The following is a 12352-nucleotide window of genomic DNA, read 5'->3' as shown; positions in this document are numbered from 1 at the left end:
TTTAAAAAATTATAGAGTACATTGAGACTTTATAAAGCTATGAAAGATGAAAACCACTATGTTCTTCCACTCCTTCCTCCAAAATATTGATAGTTACTGTTAAGTTTGAAAGCTTTTTAATAATTACACTCAATTTGTCCGTATCTAAAAATAGTCCCTGAATATATGATCTAATAAATCCAATGTATAATGTAAATATGTTAATACTACTGAACCAATAAGTGATACTGTGCCTCATTTGTGCATACTTGATTGTATGCACAATAAGAAAGATGGACACAAAGACTATTTTTAAACTCCCAGGTGGAAGTTTCATCTGAGTATCTATTTTCACATATCCTTGTCAGTCTAAATTGCAGTTATGGGAAAAGCTACTCATCTGTATATAAACCACTAAACATTTTGAAGAGTACTCAAGAATTTGAATTGTACAATCCCTATTTATTTTCTCTGGGTAGCCAACTATTGCCAAAAATAACTACTCATTGATGTAGCTCAATTACTCTTATTTTTTGGAAATATATGTAAATCAAACAGTTCTAGTTGCAGGAATAATAATACATATACAACATTAGTTTCCTAGGTCTCAAAGAGCCTGGGAACCTTATGTTTATAAACTATTTCCTTTTAGGTTGTGACTTATTTTAATTCAGTTTTATCATTTATATGAATCTAGTTTAAGTTCTTATGGCTATCTGAACATAACATAAATATTCACAACTCCCCAGACAGCATCTCTACATTCACTCATTGTAGACTTGATTGAAAATGTTTTGTAACAGACCCACTCTATAGCTTTAAAATTCTTAGACACAAATGGTATATTCTAAATCTAAAATTCAAAGTCCAAAAGAAATTGCAATACCTAAACTGACATTGAAAATTGAGTGGTCTTGGTGAAATAGAGATTGCTATCAGCTTCATAACTAGTGAGTAGATACACATTTTGGGGGAGTTAATAATTTGTCAAATTGGTCATGCAGCAAATTGGTCTTGTGATGAATGGCTATTGGTGAATGGATTTTCTGCAAATTGATCTATGGGCATTTAGTTCTCCACCCCAAAATGATGACCGAAAAGGGCATCCTCACCATTTTGACAAACTACTGAACGTATGTGCAAGGATATATAGAGATACTTGCACAAATGGTCCAGAGAACACCATGTCACACCTGTAGGTTTACACTGCTGCTGTGAAGAGGGTTTCTAAAATTTTAACAATAGATATAGATTGCTTTTGGAATTATTTCAAATAAATGAATGGCCAAGCATGTAAATTATTAACTTATTTATATTGAAACTGATATCAAATAATTTCTCCATAGGTCACTATTAGTCTATTTTTTAAATTTCTGTTTGAATATGTACCAATTCATATGTCTTATACAGGTGCACAAAGATAATCTATTCTATGAAATTTTCACTTTAACATTAATTTAAGGTGATATAGAGATTGGGAAAACATGCTAGCAATAGTTATGAACATACTCATTCTAACAGATTCACATCATGGGATAAATTTAATTGAAGCAATAGTTGTAAAATGCCATTTTCCCTTTATTATGCTTGTGTTTCCCTTTACTAACCATTCTGAAGAACTCCAAAATTAGTTCCTTCTTTCATAGTATCTTCTTTTCATGTGAATTTTGCTTGTACTGACATTTTATTTTTTTCCTTCTTAGAGAACCATAAACTGTGTGCCTTCTCTGTGGTTACGTTGCTTAGGTTACATGATCCTACTTCAAGAACTACTTGACCTGTAAGTGTATGACTTTGTGATAGTTTTTTCAGACTGTTTTTTTTCACCTGCAGCTCTCCAAAAGTGGCTGTTTTCTATTACCTGATTTCTGAGTTACGTTTCTTATCCTGTATCAGAAACTTGGCTTCAATCTCTGGTTGACCCCCATTTCATTTTCTTTGGCTTATCCTTCCTTTGTTTGTATTGTCTTCTTTCTCCATTCCCCTTTTCCCTCATATTTATTTATTTATTATTATTTTTTTAATCTTTAAAATTTAATTTTAATTAAAAAGTAACAAAGAAATGTAAGAACTATTATTTAATCAATTTGTAAATAATTTAATACCATTCATTCTGGATTGTACCTTGATTTCTCTAATTATTAGACAATATTTTTAACTTTTAGGTTATATGGCCAATTTTTTATTATTATTCTTTAGTCATTAGTAATAGATTTTTTTTATTGTTATGTTGTGTTCATCACCATACATTACATCATTAGTTTTTGATGTAGTGTTCCATGATTCATTGTTTGCGTATAACACCCAGTGCTCCATTCAGTATGTGCCCTCTTTAATATCCATCACCAGGCTAGCCCATTCCCCCACTCCCCTCCCCTCTAGAACCCTCAGTTTGTTTCTCAGACCATAGTCTCTCATGGTTCGTCTCCCCCTCCAATTTCCCCCCCTTCATTCTTCCCCTCCTGCTATCTTCTTCTTCTTCTTCTTTTTTTTTAACATATAATATATTATTTGTTTCAGAGGTACAGATTTCACACAAAGTTGAGTGCTTGAAAATAAACATGCTCCAGCTCACTTACTCTGCAAGAGCTGTCTTCTTCCTGCGGCACCTCTTGTTTATGCTCGGCTACTTTACATGGTGCCTCTTATCTTTTCTCATCACAACATTAAAGCCATCTTCTTTATTTTTCACATGTTTTTAAAACCTCTCTTATTTCCTTTATCTTCTGGAGCCCCCAAGGACTCCCCTGCAGGTGATATGAACTGAGAAATGTACTGTGTGTTTTTTCCTTAAGCCAGGGAAACTAGCCACACTTTGCCCACCCAGCTTTATTAAGAAATATTCTGGAGGAATGTGAGTAGCTATATTTTTTTTAATCACAGAGGTCACAGCCATTTCCAATTTGAGAGGAAAAACTGAGATTCGGTTTAAATGAGTATTAAGAGCACTGGCTTTGGATTCAAACTTCATTTGTACTCCCCATTTTCCCACTTACGGAGTTGGGGTCTCAAGTAAATTCATTTATCCTTTCTCAGCTTGTGTTTTTTCATTTGTAATATTATTAGTACATATGACAACTTGTGTATGTGCATGTGTGAATGAAATGATATTTATAACACTTTGCTGAATGTCTGGCACATTATTAACACTTAGTAAACAAATGCTCTAATCAGTAATTATTATTTTTAATATGTAATTTTTCTTTATCCCAATTTGCCTTAACTGGTTCACAATCTTTCCTGTGTTCATTGTCTCATTACAAAAAAAAGAAACATTTTTTTTTTTATTTTGACCTACTAAGTTGAATCTCAATATTGAACTAGTCCTTTTATCAATGATAAAATTTTTATTTGATTTTTTTTGTTTCCTAATATGAATCTTTCATTAACCCCTTAAGCAACCGAATTATGTTAGTAGTAGCAGTTTCAGATTCATTAAAATTGAATATTTGTGACACTGTGCATTGTTTCTTTCTGGGAAACTGCAAAGATGTATAAAAATGGCACTGACAATGTCTTCCTGCACAGGAGTATTTCTGCTCTCTACTTCTCTTTGATCAAGGTTCTATATCGTTTACTCTCCTCTCTTCTTCTTGGCAAACCTCATTCCCAAGGTCTTTTAAGGGAGAAGCCTGGCAAATAGCACCTTTTTTCTTTCTTTTTCCTTCTTACTTTGTAATGTTTTGTCTTTCCCCCCAGTCTACTTACCATCCTTCTTCCATTCTCCATTATTTTGATTACTTTCCTTTTTTCAATTGTGGATAGTGATCCTTTCTTTACCCTTTATTCAGATAACCAGAGAAGCTTTGGACTCCACATGTCTTGTCTACCATTGCTCTCATCCTGATGTCCTTCTGGGACTTACTCTCTAACAGGTTTTTATCATGGTGTATGCCATGATTTAATTGCTACTGTTCCCTATACTGCCCCACATTACCCTCCTCATCACCCTGTGTTCTTCGTGGCTTTTCTCAGAATCTACAATCTCTGATAGGAGATGTCACTTCAGATTCACAGCATTTTTTTTTTTTTAATTATCTGACTGTGTGAAAGTTTGTCCCACTCCCCAAAGTAACATTCAGAGAAGCTGTCTCTTACAGAAAATTCATAATAATTTGATTTATACTTTAATATAGTTATACTTTCCAGCTTTGTACTTTAACTCTTTCAAAAATATATATGGAGGGGCACCTGGATGGCTCAGTAGGTTGAGCATCCGACTTGATCTCAGCTCAGGTCTTGATCTCAGGGTCGTGAGTTCAAGCCCTATGTTGGGCTCCATGCTGAGCTTAAGTGGAAGGGTTTAAGTGGAACCTACTTAAAATATATATATATACATTTGTTTGGTGCACATTCTGCATGACCTGGACATTCATGCATTTTATGGAAGGGGTTGTAAAATCACCCAGATATGGGATTTGCTAAATGAGCTTTAGTCAGCTGATTATTCACCACTTCCTTTCAAGTCAAAGAAAATATTGAAGTCCTTTTCTGGTATGAGCACGTTTAGTGCTGAGATTATGCCTTCACCAAGGATAGTTCAAAGAAGTAGTGAATTACATATTATTTTTATATATTATATATTGTATTTTATTTTATATAATTTTATAATTATTATTATATTATAACAATTTTACATTTATATAATATATATAAATAAGATATATATTATATGTTATATAAATTTAATATATGTCATATATAAATATTTATAAATATTATATATTTACTATTAGATGGGAGCAGATACCAAAAAATAGGTGGCTGGTTTTCTTGACTGAGATTGTGAGAATATATAAGAGGAACAATCTTAGATTTTCTTTACTTAAAAAGCCATCACAAGTTTCATAGGTTAAAGCAATACTAACAAATCTTTCAAATCAGTAACCCAGATTAAAATACTTGTGCCTATTTGTTTCACACAAAGCTAGCATTGTACCAAAGAAAATCTCCATAGCCCTCCTTTTCTTTGACTTAAAGCTTGATCTTATTCCTCCATAAGACCAACTCTAAATGCACTGCACAAAATCCCTAAGGATGTGACTTGTAACGAGGTTTCGATAGTGCATGGTGTGAAATCAGCACACAAGCACAAGGCTGATAGTTGAGAACCCATTCACAGAACAGCATGGGAAAGCATAAGCCTTTCAAGAAGTCACAATGTACTTTTGCAATGTGGCAAATTGTAATCCACAGGAGATGACAGCAGCCAAAAGAGAATGTCTCCTTTGCAAAATTTAGGAGGGAAAGTCAAGGGCTTTACAAGGCAGAATAATTTTTTCCCTTCACACTAAAGAAACCCTATAATGAGTGTTTCCACAGTCATTGCTGAGACCTGGTTGAAAGAGCTAGATTGGCAGGTTTAAAATCCTCGTAAGATATTCTTCCCTGAGTTTTTACCTCACTGCTTTTCCTAGATGCCAGTTGTAGAAGCTACGTGGTGACAACCAGATGATACATATGGCTTGTCTATGAGAGAAAGGGTATTTGTTTAATCCACGTGCAGGTGAGCATTAAACACTTTAACAGTAACTCCTGGAAGACAGACAGATAAGGTGAAGTCCTAGCCACTGTTTGTGTGGAACAAAGTTGGAGTTTCCTGATAAATGAAGGAGAAAACAACAGAAAGGGAAAAAAGGATGAGAAACATAGGTGATTATTGCAAGCAACATTTAACATCTAAGATATATTTTCCCACAAAGAAGGAGGGAAACAAACTCATTCCCACCATAGATGAAGCAATTTACAGAGAGTGCTTAGTGGAAGACATTCCATTGAAAAGGTCTTCTGAAAATATATTGACAGACTTTCTTTCCCTACCTTTGCCATTTCACAAGTGTAAGAAATGTAAATTGTAACAGATAGAGCTAGAAGAAGAGAAATGATTGATGAAATATATGTAATCAACTATTTCTTCTACTTTAAAGACTGATCTTTAAGCAGTTTCAGACAGAAAGATAATTTTTTAAATTAATATAGTGGTTATGAATAAAGAAAACAAGAGGTCTGCTGTCATCCAACATGAATCAATATATATAAAAGCAGATGAGGGGTGCCTGGGTGGCTCAGTCGGTTAAGCAACTGCCTTCGGCTGGGGTCACGATCTCAGGGTTCTGGGATCGAGTCCTGCGTCAGGGAGCCTGCTTCTCCCTCTCCCTCTGCTGCTCCCCCTGCTTGTGCTCTCTCATGCCCTGTCTCTCTGTCAAATAAATAAACCTAAAAAAAAAAAAAAAGCAGATGAAACACAATCATGATAATAAAGGAAGAACACCTTGGCAAGGTAGGGACAAAGGATTTTCTCAGACACTCATGATTAATGGTTCCCACCAAAGCCCACGGAAGAGAGATTTGTAGTTAGCATGAGAATCACACTGTAGTGATATTTATATTTTTATATTTTTTCTACATATTTAGTCTTATGTTCAATGTTTATAAAACGCTGTTCATTTTCAGTGTGTTTGGTTATTTAGAACTAAACTTATAATTATGCTTATGAAGTTTTGAATTAAAATAATGTTTAGACAATAAGAGTTAATGGAACAAGAAGAATCTAACTAACAATTCTATTCAACATATGTTTGGGACAGATCATGTAAAAATTAGAGAATAATCTCACTTCCACTTTTGGCATGCTGTCTGAAAAGGTCTAATTTTCCTTTGGACAGTCGTACCAATATGCATTATATTTCCAGAAATTTTGTGTTCAAAAGTTAGGCCAATTTATGACTGGATGCCACAATTACCTGGCATCCAATTTATAATTTGGATACTCTGGGCCTTTCTGTTATTTTTTTCTACAATTTAACATTTGTTAAAATAGATATTTTTTTTATACATTTTCTAAATGTTTCCATTTTAAGTTTTGTTAACCAGAAATTGGTCTTATGACAAGTTCTAAAAACTCTTTCCCTGGCAGTAAAACATCTCCAATAATTCTTTAATTTCTATTACTTTTCCAGCTATGTATAGAGCTAGACTGTAACTGCAACTGTGCTTTGCAGAGAGGAGGTGCCCCATTAAATATATGACCATTAGTATGTGAGTAAAAGTGTATTTGTCATTTCCAGACCTGGCCCCTAAAACCTCTTACCCAAACCTCCATGGTCTCTCTTTTTCCTTATCTGCCAGCTAGATGCTGAGATTCTGGTTGAGGCTACCAAGGCTCTAGAGCTATGGCTGGCAAAATTTTTTTTTTTCCTGAAAAGGCCAGATTGTAAATTTTGTGCTTGTCATATTCTTTTTTTATATCCATTAAAAATGCAAAAACCACTCTTTGCTCATATGCCATATGAAAACAGGTTTGACACCAAAATTGGTCCATGGGTCCTAGTTTTCTTACTTCCACTCAAGAAGATGGTGGATGAACCACATGATAGAAGCCTGAATTCCTGAATGGCTTCCAGCAAAGGCCCCCTTCCCAGCTCTCCCTTCAACCCCACAGTAAACTATGATGCAGCCTAGAAAGCATTAAGCCCCTGGGATTGGAAATTGTTTGTTATATCAGTTTCTTTACCCTGACATATTCTCTTTTATCTAATGCTTAACCCTGTTATGATCTAACCTAAAATCCGTCTGCAATATTCTTCCCAATTACCTCTTAAATTCTCTGTTTAATAAACTTTAGATATAAAGTGTGCTTTTAAGCCCATTCCCTATTTTAGTTAGCCAATCTGTTAATATTTAACACTTTTAACTTTACCTCATAACCAGGTACTTTATCCCTGAACACTTGTGATTTTCCTCCTATCTGACAGCATCCCTCTAAGACTCGTCTACCCAACATCTTTGTAGTAGTATAGAGTTTGTATAAAGTTATTATCAAGTAACATGATCTTGCCATTTGTGAGCATGAAACACTTTAATGCTTCTGGTAAGTAGCCCTATCACTCTAACCAGCACATTGTTGGTTTCCTCTTTCAAAATGAGCAACATGGGGCGCCTGGGTGGCTCAGTTGGTTAAGCAACTGCCTTCAGCTCAGGTCATGATTCTGGAGTCCCAGGATCGAGTCCCATGTCGGGCTCCCTGCTCAGCGGGGGGTCTGCTTCTCCCTCTGACCCTTCCCCTCTCATGCTCTCTGTCTCCCATTCTCTCTCTCAGATAAATAAATAAAATCTTAAAAAAAAAAACAAAATGAGCAACATAGCTCTGTCTGAGATAAGCTAAAAGTTAACTGCACCATGCAGCTCTTATGTTAGATTCTAGCCTTTTTGGGCACATGAGATAATTCAGATATTTAGATTAGAAAGCCAAATAAGACTTTTAATTCATTTTATGGGTGAGAGCATATCACTCACAAATATAAAGGAGATTGCAATCTAAACAATAATGACCAAAACTCCAAATCAAAAAAAGCAGTTTGGCATGAGAGTGAGTATCTACATTTTCTGTTGCTGCTATAACAAATTATCCCACGCTTACTCATTTAAACAAAACAAACTCATTATCTCACAGTTTCCATGGCTCAGGAGTCTGGGTGCTAATTAGCTGGTTCCACTGATCACATCTCACAGGCTGAAATCAGGCTTCTGGCTGAGGCTGCCATTCTCATATGAGGCCTGGGGGTCTCTTCCAAGCTCCCAGGTTGTTGGCAGACTTCATTTCCTTGTGGTTGTAGGGCTAAGGGCTCTGTGTTCTTGCAGACTGTCAACCGAGGGTCATATTCAGCTTCTAGAGGCTATCTTTTTCCATCAGCAGTTCACAAAGTAGCTGTTTGGTTTTTTCTTCAAAGTCAGCCCAGAGTGAGTGGTTTTGACTTCTTTTGTTGCATCTTTTCTGCCTCTGGCTAGATAAACTTTTTGCTGTTTTTAAGTGCTTGTATGATTAGATTGGGCCTACCTGGATGATCTAGAGCAATTTCCCTATTTTATGACCTGTTAACCTACATTACATCTGCATACTCCCCACTACCCCCCCCCTTTTTTGCCAAATAAGGTAACAAAGTAAGGTAACAGTTTCCAGAAGTTAGGGTGAGGATGGTTGTTTGGTTGGTTGGTTGGTTGGTTGGCAGGTTGGTTGTTTTTGGTGGGGAGTGGGTTTATTGGGGGTGGAGTGTATTATACCTACTGGATTGGAGCTTCAGGAAAAACATGTAATTCTAAATAAATGTTATTAAAAGGTATAAATTTTGTCAATTTCTGATCTATTTCTTCAAAAACACTTAGAAAATTTTCTAAAACAAAGTGAAAAATACATCATTGGCACATCAAGATAAAAAGCTTCTGCACAGCAAAGGAAACAGTCAACAAAACAAAGAGGCAACCACAGAATGGGAGAAGATATTTGCAAATGACACTACAAGATAAAGGGCTGGTATCAAAGATCTATAAAGAACTTCTCAAACTCAACACCCAAAAAACAAATAATCAAGTCAAAAAATGGGCAGAAGACATGAACAGACACTTCTATAGAGAAGATATACAAATGGCTAACAGACACATAAAATGTTCATCATCATTAGCCATCAGGGAAATTCAAATCAAAACCACATTCAGATACCACCTTACACCAGTTAGAATGGCAAAAATTGACAAGGCAAGAACGAACAAATGTTGGAGAGGTTGTGGGGAAAGGAGAACCCTCTTACACTTTTGGTGGGAATGCAAGTTGGTACAGCCACTTTGAAAAACAGTGTAGAGGTGCCTCAAAAAATTAAAAATAGAGCTACCCTATGACCCAGCAATTGCACTACTGGGTATTTGCCCCAAAGACACAGATGTAGTGAAAAGAAGGGCCATATGCACCCCAATGTTCATAGCAGCAATGTCCACAATAACCAAACTGTGGAAAGAGCCAAGATGTCCTTCAACAGATGAATGGATAAAGAAGATGTGGTCCATATATACAATGGAATATTACTCAGCCATCAGAAATGATGAATATCCAACTTTTACATCAACATGGATGGGACTGGAGGAGATGATGCTAAGTGAAATAAGTCAAGCAGAGAAAATCAATTATCATATGGTTTCATTTATTTGTGGAACATAAGGAATAGCATGGAGGACATTAGGAGAAGGAAGGGAAAAATGAAGAGGGGGAAATCAGAGGGGAAGACGAACCATGAGAGACTATGGACTCCAAGAAACAAACTGAGGGTTTTAGAGGGGAAGGGGGTGGGGGGATTGGTTAGCCCGGTGATGGGTATTAAGGAGGGCATGTACTTCATGGAGCACTGGGTGTTATACGAAAACAATTAATCGTAGATCATTACAGCAGAAACTAATGATGTATTGTATGGAGACTAACATAACATAATAAAATAAAATTTAAAAAAAATTGTGGTTGCCTTAATATTTTTGTTGCTTACAATAACATCTGATTGGCATTGAAGAACAGAATATTACTAGTGGTTTTGATTTAAAAAGCATATTCATATCTTATTAGCTTACTAAATCTTAACCACATTAGGAAAAATTAGGAATTCCAATTAGGAATTGTTTTAACCTCATTCCTTAAGGTGAAAGAATGGAGTCAGAGATCTGATCAGACATCTCAAAGTCAGAGATCTCAAAAGTAGTCTTAGAGCTAGACATTTTTACTGTTGTATATATATGTCAAGATAAATTACATATGCTATACTGCAGTAATAACCAAACCAAAATGCCAGTGACTGCACCCATCAAAGTTTTATTTTTCACTCATTTCACAAATCAGTGTGAGTCATGTGCTTTTCATCAGGCTCTCCTTCAAAGTTTGAGTCAGTGATCCAGTCTACTTCCATCTTGTAACAACACCATGAAGGTGTCTTTTGTCCTAGTCATGGGAATGAGAGCAGAGGCAGGAATCACCTGCTCTGAACCGTATCATTTTTGCTGACATTCCACTGGTAAAAATTAGTCACATAGTCCAACCAAGATGAACGCCACTGGAGAATTTAAATCAAGAAAGGGATATTTGGTTTAATAATCTCAGCCACACTGAGCAATGGTCAACTCAGTGATTTAGAAAAAAATTTTTTATTCTTGAATATACAGATAATGTCTCTTTTCAACTGTAAAATGTTCAAAAATGAATTTTGTCTTCTTCTCTTTCCTATTTTCTAGTTTGTCCATCTTGTACTTGTTGGCATCATATCCATTTTCCTGCCAAATGCTGCATAATTTGACAATATAATTTTTTCACCTTGCATTTTTTTTTATTTCTATAATTAGTCTCTTATTTCAAACCTCATAATTTATCTGAATCATTTAATAGGCTCTGATTAATTTTTTCTCTGAATTTAGTGTCTCCTCATTCTTTACTTAAATCTTAGCTTTACTAGTAACTAAACTTGTATGACCTTGGGCAAGTTGCTCTATTTATTTGTTTCTCAGTTTCCTCATATGTAAAACTTCAAAAATAAAAAAAAAAAATTAATAGAATGAATAGGAGGATTACGTGAGTTAAAAGTGTTTAGAAGAATGCTTAGTGTATACTACATACACAAATATTAACTCTTATTACTACTAGTCCATCAATGTTTCTTATATTGGCATTTTCATTATAATCCAGCATTGCAGATCATTTAGATTGACATTCCATAGTATTATCTCAAACTATTATCATAGGACTCTGTATCACTATCATTATTTTTTGAACACTAAATATCTGAATATCTTCCCATCTACTCATGATCTTCTACTTGGAGCAGATTTCTCCCACATTTCTGTCAAAAATCTCCTCTGTTTATTACTACTATAGGAATGAAGTATTTCCTGATCCTGTAAAGGGTGGAGGGAAGCAGTAGAGAAGTGGCAAGAAAGGAGAACGTAGAAATAAGTAGACAATTTTAGCCATTCTAGGGAAAAGTATTTCATCTTCCTGCAGAATCCCAGTGGCTAGCCTTGTGTTAATCAGGGATTCTCCAGAGAAACAGAACCAAAAGGATTGACTGACTGATTGATTTAAAGGAATTGGTCACATGATTTTGGAAGCTGACAGGTCCCAAGATTTGCAGTCAGCAAGCTAGCAAACAGCAGAGATGATATGTATTACAATCTGAGTTTGAAGACCTAAGCACCAGGAGATCTGATATTGTAAGTTCCAGTTTGAAAGTCATCAGACTCCATACCTAAGAGGAGCTGATGTTTTTAGCTTAACTCTGAAGGTTAGAAAAGACTGATGTCCCAGCTCAAACAATCAGGCAGGAGGAGTTCCTTCTTACTCAGCATTTTTGTTCTATTAAGATCTTCAATTGTTTGGATGAGGCCCACCCACATTAAGGAGAGCAATCTGCTCTACTTGTTCTATGGATTCAAAAGTTAATCTCATCATGAAATACTCTCATGGACATACCCAGAATAATGTTTCACCACACATATGGGTATCCTGTTGCCCAGTCAAATTGACACATAAAATTAACCATTATACATCTCTTTTATTACTGTTGCTTTT

This window comes from Halichoerus grypus, chromosome 1, assembly GCF_964656455.1.
Source record: "Halichoerus grypus chromosome 1, mHalGry1.hap1.1, whole genome shotgun sequence".
Classification (NCBI taxonomy): domain Eukaryota; kingdom Metazoa; phylum Chordata; class Mammalia; order Carnivora; family Phocidae; genus Halichoerus; species Halichoerus grypus.
The sequence above is the reverse complement of the archived record's forward strand: the minus strand, read 5'-3'. Positions refer to the sequence as shown.